Source organism: Muntiacus reevesi, chromosome 2 (assembly GCF_963930625.1).
Source record: "Muntiacus reevesi chromosome 2, mMunRee1.1, whole genome shotgun sequence".
Classification (NCBI taxonomy): Eukaryota; Metazoa; Chordata; class Mammalia; order Artiodactyla; family Cervidae; genus Muntiacus; species Muntiacus reevesi.
The window spans coordinates 13,632,003-13,653,188 of NC_089250.1; positions in this window are offsets into that span (position 1 = coordinate 13,632,003).

Genomic DNA, 21,186 nt, shown 5'->3' on the forward strand with positions numbered 1-21,186 from the left:
TCAGTTCTGGATGTGGGACCAACTGAACAAGTGAACAAGAAGTGGAATTAACTGCATCTCGAGGAGGAAATGGCAACCCACTCCAGTATTCTTGCCTGGAGACTCCCATGGACACAGGAGCCTGGCGGGCTACAGTCCAAAGGGTTGCAAAGAGTCGGACGCGACTGAACGACTGAACCACCACCACATCATCCAAAACCACTCTGCTGTATTTCATTAGCGTAGGCTTTATTTTCACAAACAGGAACTGAAAATCTGAAGATGCTTGGGAGAGATCTTCAGTGTTAAGGAATTGTTGTTCAGTCGCTAAGTCACGTCCGACTCCTTGCAAGCCCACGGGCTGTAGCACGCCAGGCTTCCTTGTCCCTCACCATCTCCTGGAGTCTGCCCAAGTTCATGTCCATTGAATCAGTGATGCCCTCCAACCATCTCACCTTCTGCTACCCTCTTCTCCTTTTGCCTACAATGTTTCCCAGCATCAGTCCTTCTAATGAATATTCAGGGTTGATTTTCCTTAGGATTGACTGTTTTGATCATGACTATTTATCCTTTTTTTCTCATTTATTTTTATTAGTTGGAGGCTAATTACTTTACAATATTGTAGTGGTTTTTGCCATACATTGACATGAATCAGCCATGGATTTACATGTGTTCCCCATCCCGATCCCCCCTCCCACCTCCCTCCCCATCCCATCCCTCTGGGTCTTCCCAGTGCACCAGGCCGGAGCACTTGTCTCATGCATCCAACCTGGGCTGGTGATCTGTTTCACCCTTTATAGTATACTTGTTTCAATGCTATTCTCTCTGATCATCCCACCCTCGCCTTCTCCCACAGAGTCTAAAAGTCTGTTCTGTACATCTGTGTCTCTTTTTCTGTTTTGCATATAGGGTTATCATTATCATCTTTCTAAATTCCATATATATGCGTTAGTATACTGTATTGGTCTTTATCTTTCTGGCTTACTTCACTCTGTATAATGGGCTCCAGTTTCATCCATCTCATTAGAACTGATTCAAATGAACTCTTTTTAATGGCTGAATAATATTCCATGGTGTATATGTACCACAGCTTCCTTATCCATTCGTCTGCTGATGGGCATCTAGGTTGCTTCCATGTCCTGGCAATTATAAACAGTGATGCAATGAAGGGCAGCCAGTTATTTCATTCTTATTTCAAAATTTTTTTTCAGGTGTTAAAAGTGAAGCATGTACATTTTTTTTTTTTTTTTAAATTTTTCAGTGGGTTTTGTCATACATTGATGTGAATCAGCCATAGAGTTACATGAATTCCCCATCCCGGTCTCCCATCCCACCTCCCTCTCCACCCGATTCCTCTGGATCTTCCCAGCCCAACAGGCCCGAGCACTTGACCCATGCCTCCCACCTGGGCTGATGGTCTGTTTCACCACAGATAATATACATGCTGTTCTTTCGAAACATCCCACCCTCCCCTTCTCCCACAGAGTTCAAAAGTCTGTTCTGTACTTCTGCGTCTCTTCTTCTGTCCTGCATATAGGGCCATTGTTACCATCTTTCTAAATTCCGTATATATGTGTTAGTATACTGTAATGTTCTTTATCTTTCTGGCTCACCTCACTCTGTATAATGGGCTCCAGTTTCATCCATCTCATTAGAACTGATTCAAATGAATTCTTTTTAATGGCTGAGTAATATTCCATGGTGTATATGTACCACAGCTTCCTTATCCATTCATCTGCTGATGGGCATCTAGGTTGCTTCCACGTCCTGGCTATTACAAACAGTGCTGCGATGAACATTGGGGTGCACGTGTCTCTTTCAGATCTGGATTCCTCAGTGTATATGCCCAGAAGTGGTATTGCTGGGTCATATGGTAGTTCTATTTCCAGTTTTTTAAGAAATCTCCACACTGTTTTCCATAGTGGCTGTACTAGTTTGCATTCCCACCAACAGTGTAAGAGGGTTCCCTTTTCTCCACACCCTCTCCAGCATTTATTGCTTGTAGACTTTTGGATAGCAGCCATCCTGACTGGCGTGTAATGGTACCTCATTGTGGTTTTGATTTGCATTTCTCTGATAATGAGTGATGTGGAGCATCTTTTCATGTGTTTGTTAGCCATCTGTATGTCTTCTTTGGAGAAATGTCTGTTTAGTTCTTTGGCCCATTTTTTGATTGGGTCGTTTATTTTTCTGGAATTGAGCTTCAGGAGTTGCTTGTATATTTTTGAGATTAATCCTTTGTCTGTTTCCTCATTTGCTATTATTTTCTCCCAATCTGAGGGCTGTCTTTTCACCTTACTTATAGTTTCCTTTGTTGTGCAAAAACTTTTAAGTTTCATTAGGTCCCATTTGTTTAGTTTTGCTTTTATTTCCAATATTCTGGAAGGTGGGTCATAGAAGATCTTGCTGTGATTTATGTCAGAGAGTGTTTTGCCTATGTTCTCCTCTAGGAGTTTTATAGTTTCTGGTCTTACATTTAGATCTTTAATCCATTTTGAGTTTATTTTTGTGTATGGTGTTAGAAAGTGTTCTAGTTTCATTCTTTTACAAGTGGCTGACCAGTTTTCCCAGCACCACTTGTTAAAGAGATTGTCTTTTTTCCATTGTATATCCTTGCCTCCTTTGTCAAAGATAAGGTGTCCATAGGTTCGTGGATTTATCTCTGGGCTTTCTATTCTGTTCCATTGATCTATATTTCTGTCTTTGTGCCAGTACCATACTGTCTTGATGACTGTGGCTTTGTAGTAGAGTCTGAAGTCAGGCAGGTTGATTCCTCCAGTTCCATTCTTCTTTCTCAAGATTACTTTGGCTATTCGAGGTTTTTTGTATTTCCATACAAATTGTGAAATTATTTGTTCTAGTTCTGTGAAAAATACCGTTGGTAGCTTGATAGGGATTGCATTGAATCTATAGATTGCTTTGGGTAGAATAGCCATTTTGACAATATTGATTCTTCCAATCCATGAACACGGTATGTTTCTCCACCTGTTTGTGTCCTCTTTGATTTCTTTCATCAGTGTTTTATAGTTTTCTATGTATAGGTCTTTTGTTTCTTTAGGTAGATATACTCCTAAGTATTTTATTCTTTTTGTTGAAATGGTGAATAGTATTGTTTCCTTAATTTCTCTTTCTGTTTTTTCATTGTTAGTATATAGGAATGCAAGGGATTTCTGTGTGTTAATTTTACATCCTGCAACTTTACTATATTCATTGATTAGCTCTAGTAATTTTCTGGAAGAGTCTTTAGGGTTTTCTATGTAGAGGATCATGTCATCTGCAAACAGCGAGAGTTTCACTTCTTCTTTTCCTATCTGGATTCCTTTTATGTCTTTTTCTGCTCTGATTGCTGTGGCCAAAACTTCCAACACTATGTTGAATAGTAGTGGTGAGAGTGGGCATCCTTGTCTTGTTCCTGATTTCAGAGGAAATGCTTTCAATTTTTCACCATTGAGGATGATGCTTGCTGTGGGTTTGTCATATATAGCTTTTATTATGTTGAGGTATGTTCCTTCTATTCCTGCTTTCTGGAGAGTTTTAATCATAAATGAGTGTTGAATTTTGTCAAAGACTTTCTCTGCATCTATTGAGATAATCATATGGTTTTTACCTTCCAATTTGTTAATGTGGTGTATTACATTGATTGATTTGCGGATATTAAAGAATCCTTGCATTCCTGGGATAAAGCCCACTTGGTCATGGTGTATGATTTTTTTAATATGTTGTTGGATTCTGTTTGCTAGAATTTTGTTAAGGATTTTTGCATCTATGTTCATCAGTGATATTGGCCTGTAGTTTTCTTTTTTTGTGGCATCTTTGTCTGGTTTTGGAATTAGGGTGATGGTGGCCTCATAGAATGAGTTTGGAAGTTTACCTTCATCTGCAATTTTCTGGAAGAGTTTGAGTAAGATAGGTGTTAGCTCTTCTCTAAATTTTTGGTAGAATTCAGCTGTGAAGCCATCTGGTCCTGGGCTTTTGTTTGCTGGAAGATTTTTGATTACAGTTTCGATTTCCTTGCTTGTGATGGTTCTGTTAAGATCTTCTATTTCTTCCTGGTTCAGTTTTGGAAAGTTATACTTTTCTAAGAATTTGTCCATTTCATCCAAGTTGTCCATTTTATTGGCATAGAGCTGCTGGTAGTAGTCTCTTATGATCCTTTGGATTTCAGTGTTGTCTGTTGTGATCTCACCCTTTTCATTTCTTATTTTGTTAATTTGGTTCTTCTCTCTTTGTTTCTTAATGAGTCTTGCTAATGGTTTGTCAATTTTGTTTATTTTTTCAAAAAACCAGCTTTTAGCTTTGTTGAATTTTGCTATGGTCTCTTTAGTTTCTTTTGCATTTATTTCTGCTCTAATTTTTAAGATTTCTTTCCTTCTGCTAACCCTGGGGTTCTTCATTTCTTCCTTCTCTAATTGCTTTAGGTGTAGAGTTAGGTTATTTATTTGGCTTTTTTCTTATTTCTTGATGTAAGCCTGTAATGCTTTGAACCTTCCCCTTAGCACTGCTTTTACAGTGTCCCATAGGTTTTGGGTTGTTGTGCTTTCATTTTCATTCGTTTCTATACACATTTTAAAAAACATTAAGATATATAAATAAGAAAGTTAAAATTGGGTATAATGCTGTCACCAGGAAATAACCACACTCATTTGGTTTGGGTGTATATATAAATACATGTTTGAAATACTATCATATGTATTTTGAAAATTGGGGCCATAGAGTAAGCAGAACCACTTAGAAACTTACTTTCTTTGATTCTCAGATGTTTATTCCCACTGCAGTTAGAGAATATCAAATTTTGACCTGGAAAGCTGCATAGTCACGGGGTGGCGGTTATTTTTTTATTTTTATTTTTTGGTATACATTACTCTGAACATCTCCCAGTGCTCTTATATATACTTGAAAACATGATTTTTTCATAACTTCTCAGTGTTTAGCCCTATGGACATAATAAAGTTTATTCAAACATTCTCTGATTGTTGGACATTCAATTTGAAAACATTTTTTTTGTTGAACACCCTTGGAAACTCTGAGAGGAACTTCCTGATGTGGCTCAAGGCTACATTCAGGGTCGGGTTGCACACCCTGACCAGCACAAGACAGGTGCTCAATAAAAATGTTTTGCCTTAGTTAATATCTTTTCCTGAATCTCTTCTATCCCCTTGGGAAAGATTTCTAGAAATGGAATAGAAGTCAACAAACCTTAATAAGTCTCTGTATAGGAAACTGCTTTCTCCACTTGTAATAGCACCCCAGAAAGTGTGACTTATTCTTACTGAAGCTGCTGATTAAATGATAGCATTGGCAGTTTAAATATAAACACAGGCTACAAATCCTCAGTGCAACAATGAAAGCCCTTCTCACCTTCTGATTCTACCTGCCAAATGAACACCAACTCGATTTCATCTTTCTTTTTATTTATTTTTTTTCATTTATTTTTATTAGTTGCTCCCAGAATATTGGAAATAAAAGCAAAAATAAACAAATGGGACCTAATTAAACATCTTTCTTTTTTTAGGATATACTTCAGTAACTTTTAAAAATTTTCTTGTCTTGAATTCTTCAACATTTTTTGGGGGGGAGGGGTACAGGGAGAAGATGAATTTTTAATTTAATTTTTAATATTTAATTGTTATTGGAGGTTTACTGGCAATATTGTGTTAGTTTCTGCTGCACCTCAAAATTCTTAATGGTAGCTCTATACTTTTCTCTCAATAAATTATTTAGTTATACTGTTTTCCTGTGTGGGTTGTGTGTGGCCAGCATTTCATATGGTGATGTCTTATTACTTTAACTGGACTGTAGACTCCCGGAAGACAGAACTCGGTAGTGACTGAGAGCACAAGTGTGTGAGTGTGAGTGTGCTCAGTCGCGTCTGACGCTTTGATACCCTATAGACTGTGACCTGCCAGGCTCCTCTCTCCATGGAATTTTCCAGGCCAAGAATACTGGAGCGGGTTGCCATTTCCTCCTCCAGGGGATCTTCCCCACCCAGGGATGCAACCTGTACCTCTGCATTGCAGGCGGATTCTTTACCACTGTGCCAGCTGGGGAGCCCACAAGTAATGTGGCTCTAGTTCTTCATGGCTCCGTGACCCTGTACAAGTGACTTAACCCTCAGTCTTCTCATCTGTCTCCGGGATTGATAACACCTCCTGCTCTTGAATAGTCTAAGGATTAAATGAGAAAATGTAGGTAAAGTATTTATCACAGAGCCCCACATTTATTATGCTATGCTCGCTAAGTCACTTCAGTCATGTCTGACTCTTTGCAACCCTGTGGACTGTAGCCCCCCAGGCTCCTCTGTCCATGGGATTTTGGAGGCAAGAATACTGGAGTGGGTTGCCATTTCCTTCTCCAGGGGAGCTTCTCAACCCAGGCATCGAGCCCACCTCTTTTACGTCCCCTGCGTTGGCAGGCAGGTTCTTTACTGACTGAGCTACAAGGGAAGCCCAATCAATGTGCTTACTCTCTCAGTTGTGTCTCTTGTGTGACTCTTACGACCCCATGGACTGTAGCCCGCCAGGCTCCTCTGTCCTTGGGATTCTCCAGGCAAGAATGCTGGAGTGGGTTACCACTTCCTTTTCCAGGGGATCTTCCCAACCCAGGGATTGAACCCAGGTCTCCTGCACTGCAGGCAGACTCTTTACTGACTGATCTACAAGGGAAGCCCAGTTGCTCAATAACTTTTGGTTCTGTTTTAACCTTGTGCTTGTCTGGAATTACACAGACATCATTTTGGAGGTAGTCTATGCAGTGAGCTGGAAATATGATCCATGGGATCAGCATTCACTGTCCTGTCAGGAACAAATGAAGGGAATAGGATGATGTAGAGTCTCCTGGGATTTACATTCCTCCCCTATAGTGGGCTCTGCTACCACGGACCCCACTAATCGATGATTCCTTTGAGGAATCAGAAAAATGGGGAGGTAGCATACACTTTCAATCAAGTTCTCAAAGTGTCTCTGAAGGCACATCTCCAACCAGAGCACCTATAGGAACAAAGCTGGATGCAGGCTTGAGATCGGTCTTTCACTGAGGAAAACATCTTGCTGGCATTTCTTTTGGGACCCTTTTTTTTTTGACCATTGGTGATACTGCATTTACTCACTTTATAATCTGGTGATATTTATGGTTTAAACCTGTTTACCGAGATCTCTTTTGATGAAATATTTGGGAAAGATTTATTAGGCATGAAAATCCTGTTTTCCACTCTTTGCACCTGCTGTCAAAGTACCATTCAAGAACCAGGTCTACTTTAAAAACTCACTTAGCGTGGATACCCAGAGAAGGCAATGGCACCCCACTCCAGTACCCTTGCCTGGAAAATCCCATGGACGGAGGAGCCTGGTAGGCTGTGGTCCATGGGGTCTCGAAGAGCCGGACATGACTGAGTGACTTCACTTTCACTTTTCACTTTCATGCATTGGAGAAGGAAATGGCAACCCACTCCAGTGTTCTTGCCTGGAGAATCCCAGGGATAGGGGAGCCTGGTGGGCTGCCATCTATGAAGTCACACAGAGTCAGACTCGACTGAAGGGACTTAGCAGCAGCAGCAGCATGGATACCTCTCAGTCTGGTATTCCCACCCTGATGACAGAAGCCCAGAGTGTAATCTGGAAAGTCACCTAGTCTCACAGGGAAAGAGCTACAGCGCTGCTGGTTGCAGTGCTTTAACAGTGATTGAGCAAGGTGGAAGGGATTTTTTGACAAAATAGAACATGTGGTAACTTGACAACTCAACACTGTATGTTATATTTGTTTATTTTTGGTTGTGTGGGGTCTTAATTGCTGCGTGGGCTTTCCTCTAGTTGCAGCAAGTGGGGGCTCCTCTTCATTCGAGTGTGAGGGCTTCTTATTGCGGTGGCTTCTCTTGTTGAGGAGCACAGGCTCTAGCGCCTGTGGGTGTCAGTAGTTGCAGGTCCCGGGCTCTTGAGCAGACATTGTGGCTTGCAACTACTGAGCAACTACCTGTGCTTGGTAGTCATGGCACATGGGCTTAGTTGCTCTGCGGCATGTGGGATCCTCCCAGCTCAGGGATCAAACCTGTGTCTCCTGCATTGGCAAGCAGATTTTTCACTACTGAGCCACCAGGGAAACCCTACACTGTATTTTAAACACAAAAAATAATTTCCAGAAAGGATTACAAAAAGCTTTGGCACCAAAAATGATAGCAGTAGAGGTAGAATAGAGGTAGGAAAATGAGAAAACTACCTAAAGGTAAGATTTAAAAATAAGGATCCATATGATAATCAAGATTTAGAGCTCAAACCTTGGGTTTTCCATTTTATATATTGCTTTACAGCAAGCAGAAGTAAATGTTTTTCTAGAAACATCTATTTCTGCTTTATTGACTATGCTAAAGCCTTTGATTGTGTGGGTCACCACAAACTGTGGAAAATTCTTAAAGAGATGGGAATACCAGACCACCTGACCTGCTTCTTGAGAAATCTGTATGCAGGTCAGGAAGCAACAGTTAGAACTGGACATGGAACAACAGACTGGTTCTAAATAGGGAAAGTACTTCAAGGCTGTATATTGTCACCCTGCTTATTTAACTTACATACAGAGTACATCATGAGAAACACTGGGCTGGATGAAAAACAAGCTGGAATCAAGATTGCTGGGAGAAATATCAATAACCTCAGATATGCAGATGATACCACCTTTATGGCAGAAAGCAAAGAAGAGCTAAAGAGCCTCTTGATGAAAGTGAAAGAGGAGAGTGAAAAAGTTGGCTTAAAGCTCAACATTCAGAAAGCTAAGAACATGGCATCTGGTCCCATTACTTCATGGGAAATAGATGGGGAAACAGTGGAAACAGTGACAGACTTTTGGGGGGCTCCAAAATCACTGCAGATGGTGACTGCAGCCATGAAATTAAAAGATGCTTCCTCCTTAGAAGAAAAGTTATGACCAACCTAGATAGCATATTAAAAAGCAGAGACATTACTTTGCCAACAAAGGTCCATCTAGTCAAGGCTATAGTTTTTCCAGTGGTCATGTATGGATATAAAAGTTGGACTATAAAGAAAGCTGAGTGCCAAAGAATTGATGCTTTTGGACTGTGGTGTTGGAGAAGACTCTTGAGAGTCCCTTGAACTGCAAGGAGATCCAACCAGTCCATCCTAAAGGAGATCAGTCCTGGGTGTTCATTGGAAGGACTGATGCTGAAACTGAAACTCCAGTACTTTGGCCACCTGATGCAAAGAGTTGACTCATTGGAAAAGACCCTGATGCTGGGAGGGGTTGGGGGCAGGAGGAGAAGGGGACGACAGAGGATGAGATGGCTAGATGGCATCACTGACTTGATGGACATGAGTTTGATTAAACCCGGGAGTTGGTGATGGACAGGAAGGTCTGGCGTGCTGTGATTCATGGGGTCACAAAGAGTCGGACATGACTGAGTGACTGAACTGACTGACTGACTGACTGACTGTTGACAAATGGCTATTTTCCTGAAGGAGAAATCTTTATAGCATAGAAAATGTCAAACAGATTTGACAGTTAGATCAGTCTTGAAAGTTTCAGTATAGATGGAATTCTGTTAGAAAGTAGAACTAAAACCAGCAGAAACCAATACAACATTGTAAAGCAATTATCATCCAATTAACAATACATTTTAAAAAAATGACCACTGGGGAGAAAAACTTGGAAAGACACATATTCTCAATTGACCAGAGACCTTTTTATGTTTATGGACTTGGCTATCAAGAGTCTAGGCATCATGTCACTGTCCTTCACTCTGTACTTATGTCATCTCGTAAACAAGCAGAAAAAATTGGATGGAGTGTATTATAAGGTCTTATTAAATCTTGCATGTATAGACACAGCTTCTGTCTTGCAGTTTATGACTGAGTTTAAACTTCTCGATGTCTGAATTCTAAGAGAAGCAAGTACATGGGATTGTGCTGTGCATGCTAAGTTGCTCAGTCTTGTCCGACTCTTTGCGACCCCATGGACTGTAGCCCACCAGGCTCCTCTGTCCATGGGATTCTCCAGGCAAGAATACTGGAGTGGGTTGCCATGCCCTCCTCCAGGGAATCTTCCCAACCCCGGGATGGAACCCCTGTCTCTTCTGTCTTCTGCATTGGCAGGCGGGTTCTTTACCACTAGCACCACCTGAGAAGCCCAATGATCAGCCTCCTGCAAGCCCTTCCGTGCTAATTCAAAGAGTGTCAGGGTAGCAACGCTCACCATTCACCTATCTACCAGGTGATAAAACTCAGGCCAAGATACAAAAAACAAAACAAAACAAGAGAGCCAAAAGACTGACACCAAAACTCGACTCTTACCAGTGATGTGGAGTTAATGTGAACTCTCTGAAAACCTGCTTAGGTGTTTGATGGGTTTTGGTTTGCATCTCTTTTCTGCCACTTATTTGTGCAACCTTTGTTAAGTAACTTACTGCTACAAGCTCCATGCTGGCTCTCTTCTGTTAAATGAAGACAGTAGTATTTCCCTTACAGAGTTATTTTAAGTGTCATATGCAATATACTTGAGATCATGAAAAGCGCTTGACATCATGCCAAGCATACAATGGACATTCAAAAAGATGACACATGAAATGTTATGCTAGTGTCCATTATTTGTCCCCCTACCTTATTCAAGATTCCACATTGTATTTAGTTGCATTGAGCAGCTTCAGCTGCATGAAACAAATTCTGGTAAATTCTCTTTACATTTTCATTCTGTCACAAATAGTTTCTAATTTTCCTTGTTATAGCTTCTTGGATATACCCCTCATTTAAAAGTGGGCATTTAATTTCCAAATACATGAGATTTTTAAAGTATCTTTGATATTAATTTCTCATTTTGGTATTAATTTCTCAGCTAAATGTTTCCTTCTCTGCAATTACCCTCTGTGTTTTTTCAGCCTTTTAACTTTATTGAGGCTTTCAATGGCTAAGTCAAAGATCTCTCTTGGTAGCTGTCACACTGCACTTGAAAATATGTGGGTTATTTTCAAATATCTTTGATATTGATTTCTAACATAATTCCACAGTTCTAAGAGAACAGACTCTGTATGATTTCAATATCTTTAGGCCATGAAATTTTTGCGCCTTCTTTTATGTCCCTGGATATGTTCCAGTGTCTCCAGGTTTATAGCCTATGGGAACTTGAATAGAATTTGTATCCTGCTGTTGTGTGAAAATTATATAAATCTTAATTATGTTGAATTGGTTCATAGGCCTTGTCAGGTTTGCTGTATTTTACTTTTCTGTCTATTCACTCTATTAATTTTTGAGAGTTTGATATTGAAACTCCAGCTAAAAATCTTTATTTCACTACTTTAAAAAATTGTAACATATTGGAACTATATGTAACTTTGTTCTGCATTTTCTAAGTCTCCTGTAAATGTGTTATCATACTTTCATTAAAAGTAAAAGAGAAAGAAAAAAAAAAAAAACTGGCAATCATTACCATCTTCCTGACAATAGCCTTTCTTTAATATGAATGGATCCTGAGGTCATGGGTCTCAGAAAACATAATCTTATTCCCTTATTATATCATTAAGTTTTAAGAAAATAAGATATCATTTTTAGAATATTAAGAAAACCCTATCATGACAGAATCTGCCACCGTTTTCCTACAGTTTGGGCATGAAGAATTTGCTCACACAGGAAGTAAAACTCTGTATTTTCATTAGCTTGTCGTGACATCCTCACAGAATGGATGGCTCATGGATAATACTGAAGTTACTTCTATGCCTATTGAATCTGCCTGCACAATGTTTATCCAAAGGATGTCTGTAAATTAAGCGCGCCTGATCAGAAATCATAAATTATTACTGATTGATGAGTTTGCCAATTTGCTAGTAATGCATAGAGAGGCTAGACTCTGCTAAAAGTAAACTCAAAATGGGGTTCTTTTGAAATATCAGTGATATTTTCTCATGCAGTTGTCAAAAGGGAAACCTGCCCAGCCTTTGGTGAGAAAGAGTGGACCTTCAGTCCAAGAGACACAATATACTTTCCATTTGGCTTTGGCTCAATTAGAGATATTGACTAACAGTCTGGCTCTCACTTTTTTGGTAATAAAGTTCTTAACTTTTAAATTTCTTTTATAAAATGTGATAAGCACAACATATTATTATTTTGTAAATACTTAGGACTTGTTCATACTTTGTAGGACACTAAATTATTTTACCATTCTTTCTCTATCACCGTCCTTTTAGGCTTGTTAATCCTTTTTCACATTCATAAAATTGACATTTTAAGTGGGCTTTTTTTGTAAGTATCTGTTTAGTTTACAACTGCTAATAAAGCTTGGGGAAAATCTTTCTAATGGCTGCTATTATTTTTTACAGGGTAGAAATAATGTCGCTTGCACTTGCAGTGACATCAAGTCAATGGTATGTAATTTCTCTGGACCATAGGCCAGAGCAGCAAGAATTTGTTCTTTCTGGATCAGAAACTCACCACTGACTATGGGATTAGGTTCAAGTTCCTTGAACTTTCTCTGTGTTCCTTAGAATTGACAATATCTCCTTTGTAATAATACCAAACCCTGTAATGATGCTTATATGACATCTATAAACTTTTATTATACTTATTAGAACATATCTATTTCTATACTTACTATCCATCCATTCTGTTTACAGAGGATCAACTGTTTTTTAAAGGAATGTCTGTGTCCTAAATGTTTTCACACCCTTAGAAACAAGCACAATGTCTAGGTTGAAATTAGCAGATGCTCAGTGAGGGAATTCTCTGGCTGTAACTATCTTGGGAGCCTTTTGGAAATGGAACTTAAATAGTGACCCTCCTTCCAGTTCTAGTGTTTAGTTTAGCATATGATACATAGTAGGTCCAGAAAATGCATTTAGCTGAAATAAATAAGTGAATGTGTTCAACAAAAAGAAAAAAAAATATTGAATTTAATTGTTATAATTACTGTTGGAAACTATTTGACTCCTAAATTTTGTTACATTTTGGCTTTTCATTTTTCAATAGCAAAGTGAATAAGATGTTCTTCAATGTTCCTTTTCTGATAGTTCTCTATATGAGTTACTCTGTGCATCTGATGCAATGTTGGAGGAGGTGGGTCAATAGTTATCTATATACTTGAGCTGATTTCTGTGATAGATTTCTGTTGTTATTTGGATAAAAGGGAGGAGAAATTTTTGCACTGACATTTGGTGAGAACATTGAAACAATGCTTTTAAAATGGGATATGATACTACCTGGTCCCTTGTGCATTCACTGGTCAAAGGCTAATGGAGCATCCAATGTTATTTGGCAGCCTGGATGGGAGTGGGTTTGAGGGAGAATGAAACACGTATGGCTGAGTCCCTTTGCTATCCACTCCATTCATCTATAGACCTATCTTTATGCTAGGACCACTCCATCTTGATACTTTTAACTTTGTTGTAAATTAGAAATAAGGAAGTGTGAGTTCTTCAGTGTGTTCTTTTAAAATTATTATTATTGTTATTACTTGGGGCTCTTTGGCTTTGGGTTCTTTGAATTTCCATATGAATTTTAGAATCAGCTCATCAATTGGTACAGAAGAGGCAGCTAGAATTTTCACATGGATTCCGTTGAACCGATTGATCAGTTTGGGGCAGTACTGCCTTATCGACCATATTATGTCTTCAAATCCATGAACATGGGATGTCTTTTTACTTCTTTATGCCTATGTACTTAGTCCTGTCTGACTCTTTGTGATCCCCTGGACTGCAGCCCACCAAAGTTTTCTGTCCTTGGGATTTTTCAGGCAGGACTACTGGAGTGGGTTGCCATTTCCTCCTCCAGGGGATCTTTCTGACCTACGAATCGAACGCATGTCCCATGTCTCCTGCATTTCAGGTGGATTCTTTACCTGTTGAGCCATCAGGAAAGTCCCGCCCTACCTCTTTGGGGCTCCTTTAATTTCTCTCAACCCTATTTTTCAGTCTTCAGTATGCAAATTTTGCACTTCTTTTGCTAAATTTATTCTAAGTATTTTATTCTTCGTGACACTATTATAAATTGAATTGTCTTCTTCATTTAACTTTTCAGATTGCTTTTGGCCAAAGTGTAGAAATAAAAATGAGTTTTATATATTGATCTGGCATTCTGCAATCTTACTCAATTCATTTATTGGTTTTAATAGTTGTTGGTACATTCCTTAGACTTTTCTATGTATATAAATATGGTGTTTGAACTTTGGTGTTGTAAAAGACTCTTGAGAGTCCCTTGTATTGCAAAGAGATCAAAGCAGTCAATCCTGAAGGAAATCAGTCCTGAATATCCATTGGAAGGACTGCTGATGAAGCTGAAGCTCCAATACTTTGGCCATTTGATGCAAAGAGCTGATTCATTAGAAAAAACCCTGATGTTGGGAAAGATTAGAGGTAAAAGGAGAAGGGGACAACAGAGGATGAGATGGTTGGATGGCATCATCGACTCAATGGATATGAATTTGAGCAAGCTCTGGGAGATGATGATGGACACAGAAGCCTGGCATGTTGCAATCCATGGGGTTGCAAAGAGTTGGACACAACTGAGCGACTTAACAACAACAACAAATGTATATAAATAAGTACATAGGTTTGTGAATAGACAGTTTGGCTTCTTCCTTACCAATCTGCATCCCTTAATTTTATTTTCTTATCTAATTGCTACAAATAATTTTTAAAAGTATGTTGAATATTCAAAAGTATTCATGCTTTGTTCTATCTATACTCCAGCTCCTTGTTATTTACTTATATATTTGAAAGGTAGCAACTAGCATCTTAAGTTAAACATCTTCCAGTCCTGAAGAATAGTATTTTTTTGTCATGTATTTATTGGATGCTTGTACTTCCTTAGCAAGTTTTCCATACCATTTATCCACATATACCATTTGTATCTATTGCATTAATTTGTAAGAAGATATAGATTAAGAATAATAACTCTTTGGTGGTAATATAAATTGCATATATTTTATAGTTTGCTGTAATTTCATTTACACTCTTTTGAATGTAAATGTATCACATGTTCTTGTAATTATATATGGCAGTCACTTGATCTGTAGATTCTGCTCTGGGCAGCAGACCTAGGAAGGCCTCCTCCACCTCTAAAATTGTGTAAGAATTCACTCTTTTTTTCTTCATATCCTTTTATAAAAACTTTGCTTTTGAGAACATGCATTTGAATGCTAACAAAATGTTTCATGCATGTGGGTGTGTGAGCCTTGATCATAAATATAGTGGAGTCTACTGTTAGGAGAAATGAGTCATCAGGGGACCCCTGAGGCTGAATTTCTGAGGCCATCTTTCCCTGTGGCAAGAGCTGAAAAGATGTTCCCCAGGTGGAGTCTCAGCAGTTTGCCTTGCAGTCAATTTCCTTTGAGAGATTGCCACCTTTGCTGACTCTAATCACAAATACAATCCAATTAAAAGCTATTATGTTAATGTGAATAGAGAGGGAGATAAAACAAGACAGTGAAATGTTTCATTTAGGCCCAAATGAGCTGATTTCTCAGGGCATAAAGAATCCCCATTAGGTCGGTTGCTGCAGTGACACAAGAAACATGCAAACCAAGCTACTGATTAAAATCTGGGAAAGTGAGATAAAAGGTTTATCAGTGTGACAAGGGCTGGTTGATGGACTATTAGATGACACATTTGTGTGTTTGCTTTAAAACCTTTCGGCATCTGTCATGCATTGTCATTGAAAAAAACTGCTCTTTTCTGTTAAGTTCATATAGTGCCTATCTGGAAAACAAAACTTATGTACAGTGCCATGAAAATGACAGCATTCTTTCTCAGGGCAGGTAACACTTTGTTTATTTGATGGAGGTGGCCTAGAGGAGGAAGCTGTGACAATCAGGGGAAGTTGGTTTCTTTCTCAAGATTATAGAACTCAGTGATGTATTAATGGCATTACTTGTGAAGAGTAAAAATCTGGGTTGAAGAATAGACAACATGGACTTTAGAAGTTTACATTTTTTTTTCTTCTACTTTTTAAATCACATAGCTGTTGGTTTGGAAGAACCATTCAGGGTTTTTTCTAAGGGAAATAGTCTTATTTTTTTATTCTAAGGTTTTTATTCTAAGGGAATAAATGAAAATGGATGGTGTTAGTTCTTACATATTTGTTTTAGAGGCTGTGTCTCATCCTAATTCCACCCAAGATTGCAATTTCCAGCAGGTTAACGAAATAGATTTATCATGCGAAATCTACCTTATTAGGTATCACTTGAAAAAACATTTTCTGTCTGTTTTCATCGTGCTATCTGCCCCTCAGAGGGAGATTCCATAAGTATCATAAGATACTGTAAGTACATAGCTGTGCTGGGGACTACCATCAGGACGATTATCTACTAGAATCCATCTTACCTTCTTCCATGGAAAATACAAGTGTCCTACAGGCTAGAATATGCTTCCCAGACTCCTTTGCTTCAGGTGAGGTCATGTGACTAAGTTTAGACTGTCAGATGTTAGAGGAATGGTCTGTGCTTCTTCTGGGTGAGACCCATACACTTCCCATGCATCTTCCTTCTTGATAAGATCTGGAAATTCTGTTGCTGAGCTGTGGAAAGGATTGCCAATGATTTCAGACTGGAGACAAAGGAAAAAAAAAAATAGAATAACAACAAGGGGAAGAAACACAATGACAAGTTCCTAAAAGGTCCATCAAGACAAACAAAACTCATTCAAAAATATTCTGTACCAAAAGTTCTTGTGAAGTTTGCTCCCGAGTCACAGCTTGAGAAAGGCTTCCTGTTCGTTGATAGGTGGAAAGATAGATAAAAGGGTTTTTCAATTGCCATGTTTAAAGATACTACTCATTTTATGTCCTAATGTGATATAGTACATTCAGAAGAAAAAAATAAAACATATTCATATGCTTTACTTTTACTTATCTGAGGATCTCACATGTCCTGAATTTTTTTTTTGATATGAGTACTTAATTAATTTTGAGAAGTAAAACCAAATTTGCAAGCCATATTACCACTATCACCACCAAACAGTGGCACTGAAGAATGGAGTCTTACTTATTTCCAAATTCTACTCAAAAGCTTTAGATCCTCTTTGGGAATGAAGACTTTGTAATTCATCTCTTGGGTCTGAAATAGGAATTTCTGTTTTGAAAGAAAAGCTTTGCATGCTAGGTTCCTTTATGAACCTTGGAGGTTTTCGGGGTACTTGACCCTGTGAAACTCTGTCTCTGTTCACTGTTCCTCAGCATCCAACACATGTGTGTCATGTAGAAAGGCGCTCAAAAGATGTTTCTTGACCAAGGGCGTTGATACACACATAAAACAAGAAACAAAAGCCATCGTGTGTGATCTTGACTCTTTCTGTAGACATGGAGTTTAAACCAAATATTAAAGAGGAAAATTAGGAAGAAGCAACCTCAAGTTGAAACAGAATGATTGGGACTTGGCCTCCCATTCACAGTGTCCTGTGGGAAATGAGCAGAGTTGCAAGAGTTCGCTGTGTGAGGGCATCAGTGGCAGGTGGAAGGCTGCTGCTTCCTGTTGGGAATTGCCACTCAACTTCTGCTTTTGAATTATGTTTATTCATAGCCACTTGTTTCTGCTAAGACTTAACCACACACCAAGTTTGTTTTACGAGGCTCATTGATGTTTGTTGCTGTTGCTCAGTTGCTAAGTTGTGTCTGGCTCTTTGCGACCCCACAGACTGCAACACTCCAGGCCTCCCTGTCCCTCACTATCTCCTGGAGTTTGCCCAAGTTCATGTCCATTGAGTCAGTGATGCCATCTAGCCGTCTCATCCTCTGTTGTCCCCTTCTCCTTCTGCCTTCAGTCTTTCCCAGCATCAGGGTGTTTTCCAGTGAATTGGCTCTTCCCATCAGGTGGGATGGGAAGCTTCAGGATCAGTCCTTCTTCAGCTTCAGGATCAGTCCTTCCAAAGAGTATTCAGGATTGATTTCCTTAGGATTAACTGGTTTGATCTCCTCGATGTCCAAGGGACTCTAAAAAGTCTAGCACAACAGCTCAAAGGCGTCGATTCTTCTTCATCTTGCGATGTAGTAATTCTTCCACAGTGAAAGGTGACAAGGGTAGAAAATGCAGAACAAGGCAGAGGTGGACCTCGCCTGTTTCCAACCTACTGGATAGTCATCTAGGAAATTCCGTCTTTAGCTTCCTTGGTGCCTTTGCCCTCAGTGTACGGGAGCTGATCAAAGACACACCGAGTGAAGACTAGTGACAGCCAGAGTAGAGCTCATTAGATCATTCTGTTTTACATTTAAGTTTATTCATGCATTCATTCACTCACTGACTCACTCATTCATTCAAAAATATTCACCGAGCAAGAAATACATGCACTGAATTTTTCTGGATACCACATAACAGTACTTTCAATAAATTATGCTCGGTTCAATGCCATTGCCCTCAACTTGCTTCAAATCACATAGAGAAAGTATCTCCACTATTAAACAGAATTTTTAAGGGCCATAAAATCTGTATATATTCAATAGAAAGGAGTTAAAGAGGTTTAGGAAAAAGAGGTACCATCCTGTTGAGAGTGGCGATTGGTGTATATGGAAATAAACGTTTGATAATGTACACTTTGAAGATATTCTTAGCAGAAGGCACAAAGGGAATCGCGAATATACACGCCCTTTTCCCTCCATCCTCACTGCATCACGCACATCTGCCAAAGCATCTCTCTAAGGCTCTGCTCAAGTTTTTTAAACACTCACTGCCTGAGTGTAGTCCAAAACTGCAGAGTATTCTGGTCTGCATTTGAAAATAAGAGCTGGGGAAACACCTAACTTTGCACATTTTTATCACACGCCTTTACTGTAAGATACAGGTCAGATTTGTTATTTATAATATCAGCTTACACTGTATAAGCCACACCTCGGGCACTGTACCGCCCACGGTGACACTCTGTGTCAGGCACCCTGGCTCTGCCCCTCTGTGTGGGTTAATAACTGATAGACCTTGAGGAACTGTTGTATTTCAGAACCACATGCAAAGCCTGATTTGCGATGTTATAAAAGAATGTGAACTAGGTGAAAATATGGCTGCTGTTGATTCTACTAATCACATAATAACAGGGCAAAGTCAGTTTTAAGGGTGGAACTCAATACTTGCAAATTGCTTCACAAAAGGCCAATTGTCTCTTTTGGGACTTGGGCCACTGTTTTAACAAGTTTGAGTTGATCTGCATTCCTAGAGCCCTGCCACGGAGTGCTAATTCCACCCCACCACTGAAAAAATATGCACTTTAGTCATTTGTATCAAAATGGGCAGGCACCACGTGCCTGTAAGTCATCTTTCTGTGGCTCACTGCACTGTCAAAGGGATGATGAACTGGTGGATTTCCTAGAAGAATCTAGGTGTGGAAAGAAAGAAGCTAAGGCTCCAAACTGTCAACTGAGGAGTGTGGTTATATATTGGATGACAAGGCAAAGGAAAATAGAACACAAGGCATTTCGGAGAAAGAAATCTATACTGCCTCAAATTTCCACTGTGTGTTTAGGACAGGGAAAGAACAGCTAAGGGCAACAGCAGGTCAGATATATGGTATAATTGAGGAGGATGAGCTCATCTTCGCTCTGTCACTTGACTGACTTCAGTTTCCCTACTCAACCTGGCTGAGGGTGCCTGTTACAGAGACCTGGACTGTCAGACTTGGAAGAAGCCTGGGGGATTGCCCAGTGAAAAAGGATCTCTTAAGTCTTCTTAATGCAATCATTCCCTGTCTTTCTCTGTGCACGAGGAATTCTGGAAGTTCTCCACCACCCTCTTGGAGCTCCAGGAGATGGCCAGCCCTTCTCAGGTCTTCTGTAGCTTCTCAGACTCTGCTTCTGTTCAATGCTACCAGCTGTGTCAATGGGGAGGGTCTCTGCGAGACATTTCCTCCTCCTCTCAAAGATTCACGTGGGAACTGAAGTACAGCTGTATTTCAGCTTGTTCTCAACTCCCCCGGGGAAGCTTCTTGTCTGCTCCTCTGGCCTCGAGACCTTTTTGGAGGAAGGGGAAGAGATCAAGGAATTTTCTTGAGGACTTCACCAGCCCGCTCCTTGATGATGGTATTAGATCATGGGATAATGATGATGGGCCTGGGGCAGAAAAGTGGACTCTTCTATCATCAAATACATTTCCCATATCTATTATTTATGGCATAAATTTTAGTTTTCATACTAAAAGAAAATTCAGGATTTTTTAAAATATAAAATATTCCCAAATTATTGTTCATGCCATCACTTTTGCCCATACTTCAGGGGAGGAGATTTCACAGGGCTTGATTACCTGTAAATGATGATTTACAGAATTTCAGAATTCTGCTCACCCCACCTCCCCACCCCCAAGTCCTGTACTTTCTGGGGACATTTTAATTCTGTCCTTTACCTCCCTGTCCTCAACATCCTACCTGTACATGGCTCCTTAGAAACAAGCTGTATGAGAAAACTCCTCCCTGAAGGACACCGCAGTTGTGAGCTGATTCTTTTCTTGGTCATGGGTATCCTCTATTCTGGAGGGCATTTGGGAGAAGAACAGAGGAAGCGTGTCACTGCAGCTGGGGACACCTGTCCTGAGAACAGAGAAACCATGTTAAACTAATTGCCTGACCAAGTCTTTAAAAGGAAAGAAGAGACTGTAGCTTGCTGGAATCCAGGTGCACTGCAGGACAAAAGAATTTTGCTTATGATCTTGTTTTACTTCACATGGATGACTGCCTTGAGCTACACTGTCATGACATTTTACCTGTATTTGCTCATTTTCAGTTGCACAGTGACTAAGCAAATGAGATCGCTGGCAGAATGTCAACCTGGTCACCACATTCAGAGGTCAAGCTCCTGACATTATTCAAAGTTCATGACCGAATCTCAGAAAGTTTCCCAGTAGAAACCCTCTGAACTCATGAAACCAATTCTTGAGAAATGTAAATATTTTGTAAGATAGTTTTGGATTGTGTCATGGTTGTCGATGGCTCATGAAATTCATCCAGTATGGTTATTCTGTAACATTCTCTGATTCACCTGTTTCTGACTAAAATGGTTTGGGATGGTGTCACGGAGAGACCTGATACCTCTTAAAGCTGAGAAAACAATACATTCTCTTAGAATTGAGTGTATGGATAGACGAGATTAACTTTAAATTTCTTCTGAGACCTAACACTTTATCTAGAGTTATGTCTCTGCAGATACAAAGTATCCTGAAAAACATAATGGTTGTGTCACAATGCAAAACCATATGGTGTGGGGGGAAAAAATCAATTGTTTGTTGAATATTCAATTTACCTAGCATCAAATGCCTAAATAA